General features: G+C 35.7%; 1 pseudogene; it reads right to left on the bottom strand.

The window, feature by feature from the left end:
* Positions 1–21,167: 21,167 nt before the first annotated feature.
* On the bottom strand, positions 21,168–21,265 carry LOC144219568 (U6 spliceosomal RNA; annotated as a pseudogene).
* Positions 21,266–22,130: the final 865 nt, after the last annotated feature.

The following is a 22,130-nucleotide window of genomic DNA, read 5'->3' as shown; positions in this document are numbered from 1 at the left end:
GACTCAGAGCTGGGCAGAAAAATGTGGAGAATGAATGTAGGGAGGCAGTCAGAGAATAATCAGCACAACAGTATCACTAAGTGCCACTGTATTCCAGTAAAATTTTGTGTTAGATTCTAATAACATATTCACTTATATTCATTTTATGTCTTCTTATATGGTAGCAAAAATAGATACATTTTTATTCTTAGCAGATATGGCACATCATTAAGAAATTAAGAAATTGGGGCACCTGGGTGGCTTAGTCGGTTGAGTGTCTGACTTTCGCTTAGGTCATGATCTCGCGGTTCGTGGGTTCGAGCCCCGCGTCGGGCTCTGTGCTGTCAGGTCAGAGCCTGGAGGCTATTTCAGAGTCTGTGACTCCCTCTCTCTCTGACCCTCCCCTGCTCACGCTGTCTCTCTCTCTCTCCTAGAAATAAATATACCATTAAAAAAAAAGAAAAGAAAAGAAATTGAGACCCAGTGAGGCATAAATAATTACCAGTGTCTTCAGGACTAAAACTGGCTGAGTCATGATTTAAACTAACATCCCTCTAACACAAAGTCCACGTTCTTTCTATTTCACCATCATCATGTCCATGGAAAAGGGTCCGAGTCATGTGCTATCAGAGCGAGTACAGAAGCAAATACTCTAATTTATAGGGAAATAATTCATGTGTGAAGGGATGGCTCTTGTCTCCTGAACTCCCACTTAAGTGTTGTGGAGGTTTTTTGTTTGTTTCTTTTTCTATCACATTAATTTAATTTTTTTAAGTTTAGTCATTTATTTTGAGAAAAAGAGACAGAGAGAGGTGAAAGGGCATGAGCGGATGAGGGGCAGAGGGCAAGGGAGTGAGAGAATCCCAAGCAAGCTCCACATAGAATAGAACCCAGCACTGGACTTGAACCCACGAATCATGAGATCATGACCTGAGCTGAAGTTGGATGCTTAACTAACTGAGCCACCAATGTGTCCCTCCATTACATCAACTTTCACAGGTGTCAGTATCTTCTCTGAACACTTTTTTGAAGAGAGAACATTTATGTTTGTTGCAAAAGCTTCTAGTTTAAGATAGAAGACTGAGTAACTGCATTTATCCTTTCTACCTCACAAGATCTCAGTATCATAAAACTGAAAGAATAACATTGACACAAACCCAAAATAATAAAGATAATAGAGAAGCTGGTGGGAATGATATAGAATGAGAAGCTCCACCAATTTCCGAAGCGAGGAAAGGAATAGAATTTTCAACTGATGAAGCTGAGAAGTTAAACCAGAACATAAAATATACAGACAAAAATCTCTGAAAGTAAGGCTGCTGACTTTTCCTAGCAGAACTTTGATGAAGCTTCTAACTCAAACTTGCAAGTCCAGTGGAACATGAGTGAAAGATGGATCTAAAACCATAGAGAATAATCAATCAGAAGTCTATACAGAAGAAGAAACCACCCCAAATTGAGTTTCAGAGGGCTAATAGCCAGGCATTTACATCTCAGACCAAATGAATCTCAGATAGTATCCTCCCAAATGAGTTGAACACATTGTCTTCAATGATTTTGGAGTAGCTAGTGTAGATAATTGTGCCCTAGAATAAAATCCTCATTTCCCTGGGTCTCAATTTCTTACTGTACTCAAGTAGTACAGTAAGGACTATTAAAGGATTATTTAACTTATATTTCTCTACTTAATCAAGTTATCATCATCATCATCATCATCATCATCATCATCATTTTGAGATCAGAATAACAGCAGTTTTCAGACATGTAAAGGATAAAAATTTTTACCCATACTCCTCCTGAAGCACACTTTCCTATGAGGATACATAAAGAAGTATTGCAGCAAAACAGTGAGTAACCCTAGAAGGAGGAAGTTATAGGATGCAAGGAACAGTTGTTCCACCCTTGGAGAGCAGTAATGAATGCCCTAGGAGACCTAAGAAAAATCAATCCAAATTTGAGCAGAACAGAGGACTCTTGAAAAATGAATCCGTGAAATAAGTTTAAAATGTGATAAAGAGAGAACAAAAGAAAATAAAAAGACAATTAGATACTTAAGAAAAAATAGCATACTTTGCAAGAAAGTCACAGGAATAATTGCAGTGGGAAGTTAGTGGGCTTAAAGGAAAACAGCTGAATGGATTCTACCAGTAGAAAAGGGTTGTAAACTTAGGACTAGGTAAAAATACAGTGACTATTACATGTGTCATCTTCATATGAAGAAAGAAAGAACATCAATAAGAAATATTGTAAATAAGGAATAAAACTGCTTGAGAAAAGTATTGTTCAAGTATACAGCAAAATGCAGCATTCTTTTGAGTACTTAGTGGCATGTTAGAGATGGGAAACCTTTTGGATCTTTTTCTTTGAGTAGTGTAAAGGATTATGTACTTAACTGAGAAGAAGGAAATATAATCATAGCACAGTTTGTGATTTTCCAATGAATAATATTACCAAGTCATTGTGCTGCAAACATAAAATTTAGATCCAACCTATAGGCAAAGTAGAGGAGACTATTTCAGAATTATGATTTTTGAGCACAATGTTGCTGGCATTGTCAATGTAAAAATAAATATATAGCTAACTTTAGAAAGGAGGTAGGAAAAAGTATAAATAATAAGCTAAGAGACGAAATAAAATGGAATAAAAAAATGCTGAATTAACACAAGAAAAAAAAGTAAAGAGAACAAATAGAAAACTGCTAGTTTGATGGTAGATGTTAATCTAATCATATCAATATGGTTTAATGTACATTATTGAAGCACACCATTTAAAAGACAAATTGTGAGAATGGATAAAAGCAAGACTAAACTAAATGTTATTTACAAAAATGCACTTAAATGTAAAACATAGATATTTTAAAAGGATAAAGAAAGATATATTATAGAAATACTAACTAAAAGAAAGGTGAGAGCTTATTTCATGCAAAGAAGTTGGATCAAGTTACATTACATGGTGATAAAAGGGCAATTTTTCAAGAAGCCATACAAGTCCTAAATGTATTTGCATCTTACAACAAAATACATAAGGCAAAAGTGTTAGATTTTTTAAAGATTTTTTTTTAATATTTTTATTTATTTCTAGGNTAAGCCACCCAGGCGCCCCAAAAGTGTTAGATTTTTTAAAGGCAATGTTTTTTTTTTTTTTAATTTATTTATATTGAGGGGGGTAGGGAGGGACCAAAAGAGAGGTAGAGAGAGAGAATCCCAAGCAGACTCTGCACTGTCGGTGGAGAGCCCATTGCAGGGCTTGAACCCGCTAACATGAGATCATGACCTGAGCCTAAGTCAAGAATTGGACACTTAACCAACTGAGCCACTCAGGTGCCCTGAAAGTGTTAGATTTTAGAGGAAATAGACAATCCAACTATAGTTGGAGACTTCAACAATCTCTTCTCAGGAATTGACAGAACAAATAAGTAAGAAATAATTAAGGCAACTAGAATAATACTGTCAACCAATTAGACTTAATAGACATTTATGGACTCCTTTATTATCAATAGCAGAATACACATTCTTCTTCAGTGCACATAAAACATTCATCAAGATAGACTGTATCCTCAGCCATAAAAGCAAATTTAACAAATTTAAAAGAATTTGAATAACACAAAGTATTTTCTTGGTTCATAATAAAATTAAACATGAAATCAACAATAGAAAGATATAGGGAAAAATTATTTTGAAACTGAGCAGTATATTTATAAATTACCTTTGAGCCAAATAGCCAAGTAAAAGAGAAATTTTAAAAATAAATTTTGCACTCAAAGTGGAAATAAAACATGAAAATTGGTATGATACAACTCAAATTGTGCTCTGAGGGAAATTTATAGCTTAAATGCTTATATTAGAAAATAAAAAGAGCTAAACACCAGTAACTTAAGTTACCAGATCAAGAAACTAGAGAAAGAGGAGAAATTAAACCTTAAAACACAGAAGTGAGAAAAAAAGATTAGCATGGAAATCAATGAAATTAATAAGAAAAAAATAATATAGAAAATCAATGAAACTCAAATCTGGTTCTTGAGAAAATCATTACAATGAACAAATCTTTACCAGACTGACGAAGAAATAGAAAAGACACTAAAGACTAAACTCAGAAGAGAAATAGGGGGCATCCTGACTGACCCAACTCAGTTTAAAAGGATAATAAGAGATTACTAAAATTACATCTCTGCTCATAAATTCTATAAGCTTAATGAAATGAACCAGTTCTTTGAAAGTCACAAACTAAGGAAACTTACTTAAGAAGAAATAGATAACCAGGATAGTCCTATATCTACTAAATAAATTGAATAAGTAATTAATAATCTTCCCCAAAGTGATACTCTGTGCTTAGGCAGCTTCACTGGCTATTTCTTTAGGGAAAGACAAATTAAAAGCACAATAAAAATACAACTAGACAACTCTTAAAAGAGTTAAAAGTAAAAATAAACACAGAAATCTTCCTGAAACCCTGACAAGCCCAAGCACTAGAGACAATAAGGAACTATGGGAACTCTCATTCCACTGCAGATGGAAATGCAGAATGCTACAGTCATTTTGGAAAAGTCTAGCAATTTCTTAAAAACTCACACTTTACCATATGACTCACTAGTCATGCTCCCAAGGGAATTATAATTTTATGTTCTCAGAAAAACGTATATTCATAATTGTCAAAAACTGAAAACAACCCAGATGTCCTTCTAGTGGGTGAATGGATAAGCAAACTGGGTGCATCTGTACATTGGGATAGTGTTCAGCAATTAAAAAAAAAACCCAAACTATTAATTCACCCAATAACATGGACAAAATATAAATGTATTTAGCTAGGTGAAAGAAAACAGGTCCCAAAGTCTATATACTAGATATGATTTTTAGAGCAGTGTAACTCTTCTATATGTTACTGTGATGGTGGATATAGGACTTGGCCACAATCCACAATACATTAACTATTCTTACAAACACAGGTGATAAACTCATTAAAGGGGATGGAGAAGAAAGGATCTAAATATTCTTGGAAAACAGTAAGGTTAGGTTTTCTAAGCCTAAAGAAGGAAGAACTGTACACAAACATTATATTGTAGTTTATAAACTTTTTTCTTATAGGAATATGACGTAGCAACTCGGAAACTAACTATATCTGTACAGTAAGTTCGATAAGTAAGTACATAGATTGTATATTATGAGAACCCAGTCATTTTTACTTTTAGAGAAAGAAGTTACAGATAAGCAAGTTGGAAATGCTGGGATGAAAACTTCGCCAGATAGGGTCAGAGATATCAGTATGAACTCATATTTACACACATACACACAAGTACAGAAGTAACTATAGATATGTGTGTACACATAGGTTAGTATGTTATTTCCTAGCCCTGTTCACTGAAAGGGGTTACAAGCTGTGATACCCCATTCACAGTAAGTACACCTACCTAGGATTCAGATATTTGTTTTTAAATAATGTTCTTTAATAAAAACAACCAGGGAAACCTTGGAGAAATGGCTTATTTTATGGCTAGATTAGGGAAAAAATAAGTCTGAACTATTTTGTAGTGACAAAAAATAAGAAAGCCCATTAAAAAAATGGAGCAGGTTAAAAGGACATAAAATTTACTCTGAAAGAGCTTCCAGTGATTAAAACTGGAAAAATTTAAGTGAGAAATGAATTACATTATTGAATTGTAATCCAAAGAAAAAATTCAATCCATGAGCTGATGCGGGATGATACTGATATTGCTATAAATAACATTTGAATACATATATATGTACATGACTAAAAAAGAGAAGGAACAAATCTTCTTTATAGAAGAATTCTAATTTATAAATATAGTGCTAATGAGGGAAATAGAAAATCACCATTAGAATACCACAGTAATGATTACTGCAGGCAAGATCCACTGATGAATTCTAAATTAGTGGGAGACTCTGTAAGGCAAGATTTGCATAGTCTCAAAGTATCTTCCCCCCAAACTTATTATCTTTTTGTTGTGATTTTAACATATACCCATAAATTCTTTGATACTCATGGCTGCAGGAGTTAGAGCTTATTTCTTCTACCCTTGAGTATGGCTGCACTTAGCTGTTCTAATGAATAGTGCACAGGAAGGGAATAATGGTAATTTATAGTGGGGAAACTTTGCTAATGGTCTCTGATCCAAGTGATCAAAGTTAATATAACCAGTAACAAGTCACATTGATAACATGTACTCCTGAGATGAGAAGAAGGACCCTTCTGTGGATTCTTCCCCCAGATCCATAACTTCAGGACAATCATGATAAAACACTAGATAAAAACATGATCAGTACTCTTTGAAAGTTTGGGGGTTACGGAAAGACAAGCCAAACTAAGAAACTCTCATAGACTGAACTGGAGTCTGGAGACAAGTCAATTAAATATAATGTGATATCCAAGATTGGGTCTTGGAACAGGAAAAGAATACACTGAGAGAAAAATAATGTCTCTGACTAGTGTTAAACCAATGTTAATTTCTTTATTTTGATAAATGCATCATTGTTATATAAGATGTTAACATTGAAAGTAGCTAGATTAGGGTATGTGGAATCTCTTTGTACTATCTTTACAATTCTTCTGTAAATCTAAAATTACTTTGAAATGAAAAGGACAAAAAAGTAGATGGCATAAGAAACAGTTTTTTGTGTGTATTCATTTAAAGTTATAAAACCTGGGGGGCACCGGCATGGCTCAGTTGGTTAAGCCTCTGACTTGGGCTCAGGTCATGATCTCACAGCTAGTGGATTCAAGCCCCGCATCAGGCTCAGGGCTGACAGCTAGCTCAGAGCCTGGAGCCTGCTTCAGATTCTGTGTCTCCCTCTTTCTTTGACCCTCCCTGCTCAATCTCTCTCTCTCTCTCTCTCTCTCTCTCTCTCCCCCCCCCAGAAATAAATAAAAAAAATTTTTTTTTAAATTTAAGTAAATAAATAAAGCTATAAAACTTGGGGCACCAGGGTGGCTCAGTTGGTGCTTGGTCAGTTCAGGTCATGATCTCATGGTTTTGTGAGTTCAAGCCCCACATCGGGCTCTGTGTTGACATTGTGGAGCCTGCTTGAGATTCTGTCTCTTTCTCTCTCTGCACCTCACCCATTTGCACTATCTCTTTCTTCCCTCAAAGTAAATAAACTTAAAAAATTAAAGTTACAAACCTCATGATTAAAATGACTAATTATACAACTATTTTAAGAAGAAGGTAGAGATACAGTGGACATATGATACAAGTTAACTAAAATTCCCAGTCCATCAATACAGATTGTCAAAATTTCATTTCAAAAGTTGATAATAAGTAATTCTGTAAGTGTATGATAGAAAAATCAGGTTATCACCAGAAAATCTTAAAACATACTTGTCTCAAGGAAGTTTCTTACTAGAGTAGAAAAACCTTAAAACATACTTGCCTAAAGGAAGTTTCTTACTGGAATAGGAATAGTGGCCAGAAATGGGGGTCAGAGACTGTGATGGTTATTACCATTTCATCTGCAGATATGAGTTTGTAACCATATACACATGTGATTTCAATAACAATTACAGAATAGTGTCATTCCATAAAGGGAATTCCTTGGCCAATTGGTTTATAATATATTTAATACCTTTCATCTCTTTTGGAAGAGTCACAACACACATTTCCAAATTAAAAAGTCAGAAATTGTAACTTAAAAACAAAAGAAACAAACTTTTTGTAAGCCAACATTCTTAAACCTAATTTGACTAGAGAAACCATAGGAGCAACTCTCACAAAGTAGAAGGCACTTTGGGAAATGCTACACTCTGAATCCTTGAGGAGTAAAAGAAAACCATCACTGAGAAACAGATGTAAGACCCTATATTCAGAGGTTCAGATGAGCTCCTACCATTCTCTGGAGCCCTTTTATTGCTAAACTCATCACTGTGATTCCTGTCTGTTTCCAGTGTCTGTCCCAAACACCCCAATAGTGTGGCACAATTTTTTCTCTTAGATGCAGTGTTCTCACTGTTACTTAATCATTTTGTAGGTCCGTACCAACCTTATTCTGATTCTCAAAATATGTAAACGATCCTTGAAGCATACATACATGATTCTTGTATTACTCCTTGCAGTGAGAGAGTAAGAGAGAGTCCTGGGATTCCTCTGTTGGATGTCATCTCTCCTACATGGGACAAAGATCACACTCTGCCTTGAAACTCAGTAATCAAAAAGGTAGGCTTCTGTTTGCAGGGTCCTTCAAAGCCTCTAGTGCTGGAAGGGAATAGGAGGCTCTCTGCCATACGTGGATGTTGGTCCTAAAGGGATGATGTCTGGGAGCCAGGCAAAATCTATGGCTATAGCTGTTGTAACTTACATAGTCCCAAATCAAAGCAGGTGGATTATGTATTCTCTTTGTTTTCACTCTGGATTTATGGGAAGGAAGTGTTATTTTTCCCCTTGTCCAAATATCTTAAATCATTCAAAGGCAGCATTAGACTTTAAGCAGAAAAATGCAAATGTAACTGGGACACTTACAATGACCTAAATGCATGCTGATTACCTTTTCTGTTATTTTCTGCCCTTAAATAAAGAAAATAAAATAAATGTCAGCAGTAAGAAAAATGAAACTAGGTCAGACTACAGAACCATTAGATCAAAAGCAGTTGGAGCCAAACACACCTTTCCCAAGTGGGAAAGTGAGAAATCAACATGTAAATGAAAAGCATTTGAAGAGCTATAGCAGTTCCTCTATTAGCCTTGGCAATTAGCAGGAAGGCATTCAATTATTCTGGCTACTGCATCTTGTGACTGGAACAAAGTGGATGTGCTGGTAATGTTACTGAAAGTGATGAGTCACTCCAAAACAAGACTTCCATTGGGTGGGACTCATATTATTTAGAAAATGAGGAGAAGAATGGACAATGAAGGATGTTCTTGCCTGATATCATGGGAAGAACATCTGATTTTGCAGTGTGCGTGTGTGTGTGTGTGTGTGTGTGTGTAAAAATCTAGGGATACTTTTTTTTAAGCCTAATACCAACACTACCATGGGGCAATATAAAATGCCTAAGGTAAGACAATGGATTCCTACTGAAGACATGCTGATTGTATTCATTCCTGTAAATGACTGTTATGCTATTCCTTGTTGAAAATGTGCTTTTAATATCTCATTATATAGGGTCAAGTTGACATACTCATCCTTGTCCTACAAAGTTTAACAGAGTTGATATAGGTATGAAGCAAAGAGAGGCAGCTAAATAAATGTGGAACATGCCTGTTAATGAAAAGTCACTCACAAAGATGTTTGTAGAATGAGATAGTATTTCAGGAGAAAGCCTCTGAAAGAAGGCATGGGAGAAGTTCTGTAAATGTAAGTAAGCTCTGGGAAGCCTCTAAGAACTGATGGAAGATTTTGGGGAGTTAACTATGAATGATATAATCCACTATATGTACTAACTCTTCCAAGAATTTGAACTCATTTCTGGTCTTAATACAGAAAGTCCATATAATATGGTTGTTTCCCAAAATTGCCCCAAACTGCTGTGAATGTATGGAGAAACTTGAGGTTTTACCTGAAAAGCCCAAGGTATTATATGATGAAGACCCAAAAGATTTTGAATTTTAGAGAAAGATGTATCTCAAATTTCCTTGTGCCTAATTTGGGGGAGAAATAAAGTCCTATCTTTACTAGTAGTTGTTAGTCTTTAGAATGCACCATTCTCCATCTCATTCAAGAAAAATGGGGGAAACATAACAGGACTCACAATTTTATACATTCTATAGTGTGACAATTGGAAATTACTTCTGATCTTCTTTGCCCTGGTCTGACAAATGACACTTTCAAGTAGCAAGGAAGAAGACCTTATTTTTCCTGTAGCAACATGGCTCATAAGATAGGGGGTCTGAGAAAGGTCATTTGAATTTGTGACAAACAAATCACTTTTATTTATAAATGATCACCATGATGTTTACCCTATTAAATGTGAAAGTTGAAATGTGAAATGTGTCATGTTGACTTAGTAATCTTTAGACTCTATAGGCTGTATCCCAGATTTATAGTAACAAAAAGAACTTATTGACAAATTTATAAAGAAAGGAAAAAGACCCAGAAGAGTCAACATAATATTGAAGAGGAACAAAGTTGGAGGACTGACACTGACTTCAAAACTTAATATAAATCTACAGTAATCAAAAAGAGTGTGGTATTGGCAAAAGAATAGGTACGTAGAACAGTGAAACAGCTGAGAAACAGGCCATACAAATATAGTCAACTAATCTTTGATGAACGAACGAATGCAATCCAATGAAGAAACGATAGTATTTTCAACAAATGGTGCTGGACCACCTGGACATCCACAGGTAAAAACACAACAAACAACCAAACCAAAAAACAATAACAAAATAAAAAGCAATGAATCTATACATACACTTTACATCTTTCACAGAAATTTCTCAAAATGCATCACAGACTTAAATGTGAAACACAAAACTCCAAAATTTCTAGAAGATTACACAGCAGAAAATCTAGGTGACTTTAGATACAATAGCCAAAGAACTATCCGTGAAAGAAAACCTGATAAGTTGAGCTTATAGTGCTCTGTAAAAGGCGTTGTTAAGAGAATAAAAATTAAACAGCTACATTGGATAAAATGTTTGCAAATACACACATCCAATAAAAGACTTGTATCTAAAATATACAAAGAACCAACTAGGACTTTGGGTTCTAGACCATATACTTGGAATATTCATGGAGAGAATTGTTGCCCTTGTGCTCTGCCCCAGATTGGACATCCCACTCAAAATTAAATTAGGCAAGGAGTTTAGGGATTTCCACTTGTAACTTGCCACTCGGAGTTATGTCTATATTTCTGTCTTGCCAGGTACATGTAAACATATTAAGTCCCAACTTCTCAAGATGGCAGACACATATATGGAGACATAGGGAACTTCTTGGGGGAGGGGGCAATTGACAGCAGCTCCGAAACCAATCAGACGGGGAGAAAATGGAGTCAGTACTATTCTTGCTCCACGGCAATCAGTAGAACCTAGAACTTTTGGGATTAATGAATGAATCTGAGTCCTGGGGCTGTGGAGTGTTGGTTTGCATTTATTGGTTTTAAATATGAGTATGTGTATTTCCATTTGGTGTCTTTAGTCTTGCTGGACTAAACTTAACACCAGTAGGCCCCGCACTGCTGCTGTTTACCTTGCATCTTTTTTCCTTAGGTATCTCACTCAGTTATAACCAGTTAAGGAACTTGTTTCCCTATCATACTTTGCAACCTAAATCACTCCCTGAAGTGTTTCCATCAGCTCCAATTTGGCAAAAATACAAAGCTAGACTTGTTTTTATAATTTCAGAATGAAAAAAAAGTAGAAGCTCTTCCCCACACATCAAGCTTAGTTACATTGTCACCATATCTACCCAAGGAATCAAAATGCTCCCCAGTTAGAGTCTTGCTAGGCTTAAATTGATGTTTTACTTAAAAGGATGCGAGGAGGGAAAATATTCTTATATGAGCTGTTTGTGAAAGAAGACAGAAAAAAAAACACTCTGAAATGCTCATTGCAGTAATGATGCTTTGAAAGCAATTTTTAGAATGTCATATATGCAAGCATCATTTTTATTCCTGTCAGTGTGAAACAAACTCAAAATGATGATGCTTGGCCAAACTTTCCAAGTGCTTCCAGTAGGCAGAGACAGAATGGAAGAGAGGAAGCTAGTCATGGTACTGTCACCTGGCAAAATTCTTATTTCCAATGGAAATCAATTTTTTTTGTTACAACAATTTTTCTTCCATTATATCCCTATTAAATCCTCCAAAAGAACCAAGAGTAATGATGCTTTACTATCTTGCATGGCTTTGGCGTTTACCAGAAAGCACCTTCTCCTGTAATTTGTTAATGTTTTACACAACATGGGGCTCCCTTAGCCGGACAGGGGGTGGCGGGCCGGTGGTGGTGGTTTTAATTAGGTGTCATAATGAATATTTATTTTTTGAACTTTTCCCCTGGCAATCAGAACTTTAGAAAAATTAGGCTGTCTTCTCCCTACTGCTTTAAATGCTTTTAGTTATTCTAGAGTCCTTTTTTCAGGGTTATAAATGCTCTTACTGAAGACTTCTGGCAGGGGGTTTCTTTAGTAGCCTTGAGGAAATCTGTCTTGCCATCTACGTTGGGTACTTTACGTGGATCATGCTTTGTTTATGAAAAATTAATTCTGATTCCAAATCTGACAGGATCTGTCTTCTTCTATGATTTTCCCCCTTATGTTTGCAAAACTGCTTGAAACTTTTCTTTATTGCTGCCTTTGAAGTTTAATTCTGTAGGAACCATGTAGTCCTATAGAAGCCCAGAAAAGGTAACAGAATACTATGAGAAAATGGTATTCATAGACTTCCCAGGGGAAAAAGGATAGGAAAGGAAGCGAAAAGAAAAGAGAAATCCTGCTGGTTCACTACTCCCAGCGCCATGCCAGGATATTTGTTTCAGGCAACAAAGATAATCTGTGAATCTGTGGGCACATATCTAAAGTCACTTAGACCTACACATTTTACGATTGTCTCTGTCTGATTAAACAAGCCTCAGAGACATAATGAATAATTTATGATAAATCAATGTCCACATAGAATAAAAGCACATTTTAAAAGGATTGTTTTATGTCTAATTCCCAAGTGAATGCTAAGCTTGTCCCCTTTAGTGAGCTCTTTTATTACCACTGTCTTAGGTTTTTTTTAGATTTTCAGTTTCAAAAATAATTAAAAATAAGAAGTAAATGTTGAATAGCCCTTTTACAGGCTGCAAAATACACCTCGTGTATTAATCCATTGAATCTTCACAACACTATGGATAGGTTGGTATCAGTATTATAAGTGTTAGAGGTCTTAGCTCTGCAGAGGAGTAAACGGAAATTTGGGATCTCATGTGACTCCACCAAATCTGCAAATCTACCCTAAGTAGAGGTCTCAATTCAAGTATTTGATAATCCAACTCTGGGCCTTTTCCATTATATAAAGCCTCATTTCTAAGAGAAATTCCCCTGGCTTTGGTACAGACCCATGCCTGTGCTGGAGAAGTCCTGCACAGCCTTTGAAGGACAAGGGAGCCACAGAAACCTTCCCCCATGTGTTAGGTGAACAGAAAGGACATTTACTATCTTGTTTATATTCTCTTGATATTATATGGCTGGGTCCTCACAATTATTCTCTTAATTCACTCCCAGATATAGATATTCAGAATAAGTCCTAAACATCTAGTAGTATCTTAAAAATCTGTTTTATTGCCTTCTCCTGCTATATACAAGCAATTTCAAATATATACTTGTAAAGTTAGCATCGCCTCCCTTCTTTCCCCCTATATCTTACTAGAAAGGAAGGGTAAGAAGTACATACAGCAGAAACACTCAGGCATCTAGGGCCTCCTGTGAGTATGATGAAGTATAAGGCTGGTGAGTTGTAGGTATGAACCTTTGAATGTATCTTTCATTTCTAGTCTTTCTTGTCTCTAAACCTCAAGCCTCTTTTTGCACAGCTAAAAGAACTGCTACTCCTTGGTCTTTTATTTTCAAGATTTTAAAGAGTTCATATAAAAGATAAACAGTAGCAGGGGCCCCGGCGTGTCCTGGGCATCTACCTTGTACAAAGTACTCGTGAGACATGTGACATAACACTAAGTTAGGATGCTTTAGGCACTTCAAGAAGAGATAACTCCTCACTTCACTGCATCTCTAACTGCTTCCCCTTTATGCTACAGACTTCCTAGAGGAAAGAGATGTGGTCTTCCCACCACCAATAGGATTGTGCAGAACATATTCAGTCGTCTTGAACAGTTCTGGTCCATTTAGAATTATTTTGTTTTATTATATGGTAATAGCGATATGAGATATTTTAAGGAAAAATGATACAATGTATGGTTAACCAAATAGTGCCTGAAACACAGTCAACATTTGGGAAATGGTAGCGATTATAGTTTAATAAGTTATTTAGTAATAACACTGAAGGAAATTGGAATGATGAAGGTAGGAAGTAGGGTCAGTGCAGACATTCCCACTGAGAGCTTGGACTTGAGGAAATGCAGGCATTTCTTCCTGAGCACACTGGCAGCTACTAAGGATTTTGTGATCAAAGGTAACTTGGGATCTTGCTTTAAGATATCATTAGACTGATGGTTTCTGATAAACTACTTGATAGTCCCTGCATAGGGACTTAACTGAGTGATTTCATCCTGAATCCTTAACAGATTCTTTGAATTACAACATTTCATTGAGTGTTGTCTGAAGCAACATACATTAGCCCTTCACATGCCCAAGGGTTGCGTATTTTGCATCTTTCAAATCAAGATATCTGGAAGAGTCAAACAGAAAGAATTACAGAAATGACAAACCTAAAGAACCTCAACTCAATCTCCAAATTCAACAATTGCTTTTGAATACTTTCCAGGCAGAATGGAAGATAGAAAAATAGGAAAGTTACGATCTTCGTATACTTGGGAAAGGGCACAACACAATTAACTAAAATACATGTTTTATAGTGGAGGCAGAGATAACTAGAATTTATATAGAAAGAAAAGAGATATTAATTCTGAGAGCAAGGATCTGGAAGGCAGCCAAAGAATAGGTGGCTTTGGAGCCTGGGTCTTGAAGGGTGGATGGGAGGCCGATAAATGGAAGAGGGGAAAGAGTAGTTGAGGCAGAAAGTAAACATGAATAAAGACACACAAGTGGGAAATAGAGAAAATTTCTAAGGAGAACTGCAGATTAAATACATTCATATGATACTTGATAGGTGTGACCAAAGGTTGATTCATGGTAACATTTCCCAGTTAGGGGGGTGATATAGTCTTGATAAAGAAGAGTGATATCTGCAAGAGGAAAATACCAGTTTCGCTCTGCCCTGTAGGAGATGCAAGTAATGATCTGCCCACCCAGCTACTGCTGATTACTACAGCTCAGGGAGCTCAGTTGGTCTAGTAGTTGCAACAGCAGAGAAAGGAAGCTGTATAATTGATTGACAGCTTCCCAGAAACCTAGGGTCTACTCCTTTCATTATTCTCTCTTCATTCTTACTTGGCAATTTATAGTGTTTGCGTGTGGATGAAGGGAATGAGTTTGAGTTGTTTTACTGAAAAGAAAGTGTAAAGATCCATAAATTCAAATGTATTTGCTTACAGCAATGTGATAACTATGTATTAACCCTTTTCCTGAAGATCTAATTTAAACCGACTGGAGTCAGAAATATTATCATTTTTGTTATACCACTGTCATGCCCTCCCTCTAAGAAATGTATAGGATTGTCTGAATGTTTAGGTTGCTTGCAAGAGCAAATTATCCAGTAGGCACAGTAGGCATATTGCTGATGACCCTCAACACATTAGGTGACCATGAAGACATTTTAATTTCTTTTAAAATCAGCACAGAAAACACACTTTTGGAATTGAAGAAAAAGTTTCATTTTCTTCAAATGAAAATTTAAAGAAAATTAAATTTTTAGGGCCCTTGAAAAATCTATTAAATTTTTCCTAAAGTAAGGAAACAGTTAAAATATTTAAGGTTATATCCAAAACTAAGGCACCCAGGCTGCCCAAGTCAGTAGAGCTTGGGACTCTAGATCTCAGGCTTGTGGGTTCAGACCCCACGTTAGATATAGAGATTACTTAAATAAAATATTAAAAAATCTTTTTGAAAAATTTATATCAGAAATAAGATTTAAAGTTAATATTGTTATGAAAGAAGGGGCCCATGAAGGCAAAATGTCCAGGCCCCATGAAAACCATAATGTGGCCCCTCCTGCTCTGACACCTCAATAGAAGTTCTCTAACAAAAGAACTTCCCATCTCACTAAAATATTACAGTGGAAAAGTCACAGACTTAAAATAAATGACTCAAACAAGAATTTAAAGAAGATTCTAGAAATATAAATACTTCTGAAATCTTTTAAAAACTTGTTATACCAATATGAAATGATGTTTAATGAACTGAAACTCAAGTGTTTTCAGTTTTATTATTGAGATAAATCCTTCAAATTCCTGTTGCCTTTGTGACTTTTGAGGTAGGTGGCACTGTATCTGATCCAAGTACATAATTAGTTCTCATGATCTATACTTCAAACTCCTGCAGGGGGCGCCTGGGTGGCTCTGTCGGTTGAGCGTCCAACTTCAACTCAGGTCATGATCTCATGGTTCCTGAGTTTGAGCCCCATGGCAGGCTCTGAGCTATCAGCCTAGTTTGGATTCTTGNCACTGCGGAATCAATACCAGTCCCAAAGAAAGATCATAATGGTCACAATTACTAGATTATGTATCTTACGATATATTCCCTTTAAATTCACATTCCTGCCAACACCTGGAAAAGAACATAGAAGTGGAAAATGACAGTTTAATTTTTAATTTTCTGGATAGACTGGCTTCTGTCACAACAAAAAGCATAGTTCAGTGGGAAAAAAATTAATTATATACTGAACAAAGAGTCGTCAAACATGTTGGTTTCTGTCATAAAGATTAATCAACAATTTGATTGATTAAAAAAATAAATCATATTTGAATATACTTTTGCCATTTTCTCTCTATGTGGCCTTGGGCAAGTTGTTAGCCTATCCGAACTTCTGTTTATTCATCAGTTTATGAATATCACAGCTATTAACCCTTCGTGTTTTGGGCCCTGCCATATTCAACAGCTCAGTCCTTTATGTTCACTTCTTTAGGAAAATATGAGTGAATACCCAAGAGTAAAATCTCTGGGTCACATAATAAACATGTATTTCATTTTATAAGAAAATGTCAAACTGTTTTTGCATGATTGTACCATTTTTTATCACCAAGAGCAATGTATGAAAGTTGCAGAAGCTCCTCATCCTTGACAGTATTTGATATTATTAGTATTACTTTATCATTCCAATAGATATGTAGGAATACATAATTTCAATTTTTCTAATGGCTAATGATGATGAATATATTTTCATGTACTTATTTTTCATCCATATACCCTCTTTTCTGTCTGTTCAAGTCTTGAATACTTTTTATTGGGTTTCTTTGTTTCTTACTGTTAATATTTGAGAGTTCTTTGTATATTCTAGATACAAATCCTTTCTCAGGTATGTAAGCTGCAATATTTTATCTTACAAAGATAAATATACAATATATAAATATACAATATTGTATCTTGTCTTTCCATTCCTGAAACAATATTTTTGATAGAGCATAAATTTTTAATTTTTATACATCCAACTTATCAATTTGTTCTTTTATAGACCATGCTTTTGTTGCCACATCTAAGAACTCTTTGCCTACTTCTACATCATGAAAATTTCCTCCTTTGCTTTAAGTGTTTTAATTTAATTGTAAACATAACATAATCCTTAGGAGTTTAACATTTTGTATAAATTATAAGGTTTAGATCAAGGTTTGTTCATTTTTTTGTTTAGCATGTGGATGTCCAGTTGTTCTAATACCATTTGTTGAAAAGATTATTATTTCTCCATTGAATTGTTTTTGCATGTCTATTTAAAATCAAATGGCTATAATGTGTGAGTATGTTTTTGGACTCTCTATTCTGTTCCAATGACCTATGTATTTATCTCTTGGTTAATATTACACTGATTATTGTAGTTTTTGTTTTTAATGTTTATTTATTTGCTTTGAGAGAGACAGAGGCAGAGAGGCAGCATGAGCAGGGGAAGAGTAGAGGGAGAGAAGAGAATCTCAAGCAGGTTCTGCAGTCAGCACAGAGCCTGATGCAGGGCTTGATCTCACGTACCATGAGATCATGACCTGAGCTGAAATCAAGAGTCAGAAGCTCAAATGACTGAGCCGCCAGGCACCGCAGATTACTGTAGTTTCATAGAGATTTATAAAATGGGATAATATGATTTCTCCAATTTTTCTTTTTCAAAATTGGATTAGCTATTTTATTTCCTTTACCATTGTATATAAATTTTAGAATCAGTTTGTCTATATGTTTAAAAATCCTTCTGGGATTTTGATTTGGTTTATGTTCCTTAACTATATAGATTAATTTAGGTAAAAATGGAAATCTTTACTATGTTGAGCTTTCCAATCCATGAACATAGTATGTCACCATTTATTTAGAGTTCTGCATTCTTTCATCAGCACTTTATGGCTTTTGATGCCACATCTAAGAACTGAATATGTTTCGTTTGTTTTATAGCTGTGTATTTCTTTTTTTAAAGACATTATAAATCTCTATTTTTAAAATTTTTGTTTCCCCCAAAAATGTCAGCTTCCAATTGTATATTGTCAGTACATGGAAATACTAAGAAATTTTTTGTATACCCTCTCTTCCAGCTTTTTTGGGTATATACACATTTTGTGTTGCTATGCTTTCTTGGTGAATTGACCTTTCATTATTATGAAAGTCCATTACTGCTCAGAGTTCTCTAATTCCTATGAATGATACTTACTATTTATTTACTAGGTCCTCTTATTTACTAACCTTATGGAAGTATATGCAAGCTAAACTAGACCAGCTTTTCTCAAAGAGCTGGGCTAAATTAAGACTTTTCAGAAGTCCTGAGCATTGGAAGATTATTGTGCCTCTAATATTTATTTCACATTTATTACATAATAAAACTATGTAGTAAAGTAATATTAGACATTAAAATAGAAAATACATGTAAGCTAAAATTAAAACTAACTTCTTTCTAGAAATGAACATACTCATCAAAGCTAAACTTCCTCATTTGTAAGTACCCTAAATAAATTCTTTGTGTTCCATTAGGAAACTAACCACTGCCAATGAATGTTCCATAAAATGTAGCCAAAATTGTCCTTTGGGTCAATAAATTTGGGAAATGCTAAATATAATATCTCTCTAATAGATATTAGGCTCTTAATTGCTTTCAGAGTCCCCAAATTAATATTTTTATCTTCATATATTATAATTAATTTGACTACAGAACTATTTTTCACATAATGCCAAATAATGTCCCATAAAATAAGTTTTTCTCTTATCAAACTTTGGAAAGTACTACGGAAAAACTGCATCATTTTCTAGTTATTATGGGTAGGGAACTATTCTAAAATATTTATACACTATACCTTATTTATAACATGTCATATTTTAGGTATCAGTAGATATTATAAGGTAATTTTTTTTTTTGGTAGATGAGGAAATTTAGACAGTGAAGTCACATAGCTTTCAGTAATAGAGCTAGAATTCAGACTTCATTCATTTCTTTTCATAATTTACCAAGCATGGAGCAGCAGCCCTTCATTTTCTTTCCTAGGAAGTGATTCTCTTCTCTTCTCATCAGTGTTGATTCAAACTTCAGAGCCCCACCTCTTACCTAGTAGACTTCTGCCCTCTGATTCTCTAAGTCCTCATTCCTTAATTCCCATGTGGCTCTGACTTTAAACTCATTCTCTTTTTCAAATGAGATTGATACTAGAAAAAATCATGGGGTTGTGCATTTCATCTGTGGCCTACCACAGATCTCTTTGAGTCTTTTTAAAACCAGGAGGGCCCTGAAAGGCTAAAGACATTTGCTGTGGTGTTAGATAGCTAGAAGAAGGAAAGAAAAGTAAACAATAAGGTAGATATCAGGAGAGAATGAGATGTTAGGGGGCAGCCATTTATGAGTTGGATATACTCTATCTTCAGTTCTCTCCAATTTGGTGAGAAAAAAATTTGAGAGTATCAGAAAGTAATACTGTTCCCAGAAATCCTGGACATCTCAAAATATTCAAGGGACTTCCAGCAAGTCTTTCTTAAGGAGTGAGATATAACAGAGTTTGTTGACAACTTTGTAATAGGATTTGCATCATAAAAAAATATACAAGTAAATAATGATTTGAAAACCGCCATGTCTAAAATATGTGTTTGTGTGTGTGTGTGTGTGTGTGTGTGTATAATGTTATTTGGCACCATTTCCTTGGCAAATTCTACAAATAATAAATGTAATTTCTTTAATCAAGACATAATTAAAACCATTGAATGGTGTTCAGCTCCCCTGAAATCAAATGATCCACTAATTCATTCAGTATAAAATGCATTGGGCATCTTCTAAGTTATGGCTTCTAGAAGCTTAGTCAGCCACTAAAGGTTTCAAGTGCTTGAGTATGTAATTTGGAAGGTGTTAAAGTCATACCAAAATTTTAGCTATTTTTATACTTCATTCTTGCATCTTGTTGGCTTTCTGTCATGGTGACTCTTCAGATAGCTGGCAAAGGTGTGGATAGTTAAAGAAATGAGCAGGGAAATATTAGAAATAAATGCAGCTGTTCATATCAGGAAGCAAATCAACCAGCAAGCCATATTAAAGAGGTCTAAAAAGGTGAGAATTGGACATGTGCCTGATTTAGAGCTCTGTGGGCTAAGGTTTCTGAGAGTTTTCCCCCTGCAGTCCCTACAATGTACAGAATGCAGTCTTGCTTGATTATTCTTTACATTATTAATAAACTTGGTTGAACAAACTCTCATCTATTCACTCTGACAAGCGTCCTTGGCTGTTGGGAATGCATCAGCTTAGGAGCCTCTAGTTTTGCTTTGGGGGTAGGATTGTGAAAGGGAAGATCAATGCCATAAGAGTAAATGAAATACCCACAAACCTGGGCCAAGGGATTGACAATCACTTTTAACTGGTCACTATTTTGAAAGAAATTAGGTTTTATATTTGAGGGTGCCTCTTTAACACGGAGGCATAGGTGGGTGAACACATACACAAGATTATGAGGGTGCTGGTTTGTGCAAATGCAAGATTAGGGGAAGAGTACACCATTGGATAAAGGGGCTGAAATAAAAATCACTTCTTCAAACAAAATCAATGATTTTAGAGTTATATAGCTGGACACAGCTTTACTGAATTATAATTAGCATACAATAAAGTACAAATATTTTAAGTTTTTGCATGTTTACACCTGTGAAGCCATCACCACAATCAAGATAGTGAACATAGCTATCACTCTGCAAAGTTTCCTCATACTTCTTTGTAATCTTTTGTGTGCTTCCACTCCTTCTTGTCCCACTCACGCCAAACCCAGGTAGTCACTGATCTGCCTTCTTCCACTCTAGACTAGTTTGCATTTTCTAGATTTTACATCAATTGAATCTTACAGTATGTACTCTTTTGTCTTACTTCTAATTATCTAATTATTATTTAGTGACTCATCCATGTTGTAGTTCAACAGTTCATTTTTTTTTTGCTGCTGAGTTGCATTCCACTGAATGGATATACCAGTTTGGTTATCCACTAACCTACTGATGGACAGGTGTATTTGTATCGGTTTTCTTTTCTTTCTTTTTTTTTTTTTTAATATGGAATGCTTCACAATCTTATCCTTATACAGGGGACATGATCGTCTTCTCTATCATTCCAATTTTAGTGTATGTGCTGCCAAATAGAGCACCGTATTGGTTTTCTATTGCTGTGTCACAAATGACCCCCAAACTTAGAAGCTTGAAAGAGTAAAATATTTATTATCTCAGTTCTTGTGAGTCAGGAATCTGCACGCAGCTTAGCTAAGTACCACTGGCTCAGGGTCTCCCAATAGGACTACAATCAAGGTGTCAGCCAGGGCTGAGTCCTAAGACTCAACAGGAGGAGAATCTACTTCCAAGCTCACTCACAGAGCAGGCCATGCAGGCAAGCCTCCGGTTTCCTAGAGAGATAGGCTAAGGCAGGCTGTGGTGGCTGACAAAGTCTAAAAACCCACTGGCTCCTCATGATCAAGTTTAGTTGTGGCTCCCACCACAGTCAGGTGCAGATCAGGTTGTACATGTATCCATAGCTATACAGTCTGGAAAACATGGCTTCCACAATCATAGTGGTTATGCAAGATATTTTCTTTTTTTTTTTTTTTTAAATGTTTATTCCTTTTTGAGACAGAGATCGTGTGCTGGGTAGGGGCAGAGACAGAGAGGGAAGGACAGAGGATCTGAAGTGGGCTCCATGCTGACAGCAGAGAGCCTGAGTGGGACTTGAACTCAGAAACCATGAGATCATGACCTGAGCTGAAGTAGGCTGCTCAACTGACTGAGCCACCCAGGGGCCCCTCTGCAGGACATTTTCTGAGAGCCGAGCTTAGAAGTGCCTCGCATTGCATCCTCCTACATTCCATTGTCAGAACCCAGTCCCAAAGCCCCAACCTAACTGTGAGGGAGACTAAGCAATTAAGTATTGTTGAGCACTAAATGACCTATGCCCTTACTCCAGGATAAACTTCTGAACCTCATTAGGGCCAAGACTTTGCCTTCCTTTTTTAAGGTTTAATT

Source organism: Crocuta crocuta, unplaced genomic scaffold (genome assembly GCF_008692635.1).
Source record: "Crocuta crocuta isolate KB4526 unplaced genomic scaffold, BGI_CrCroc_1.0 scaffold99, whole genome shotgun sequence".
NCBI lineage: Eukaryota > Metazoa > Chordata > Mammalia > Carnivora > Hyaenidae > Crocuta > Crocuta crocuta.
The sequence above is the reverse complement of the archived record's forward strand: the minus strand, read 5'-3'. Positions and strand labels throughout refer to the sequence as shown.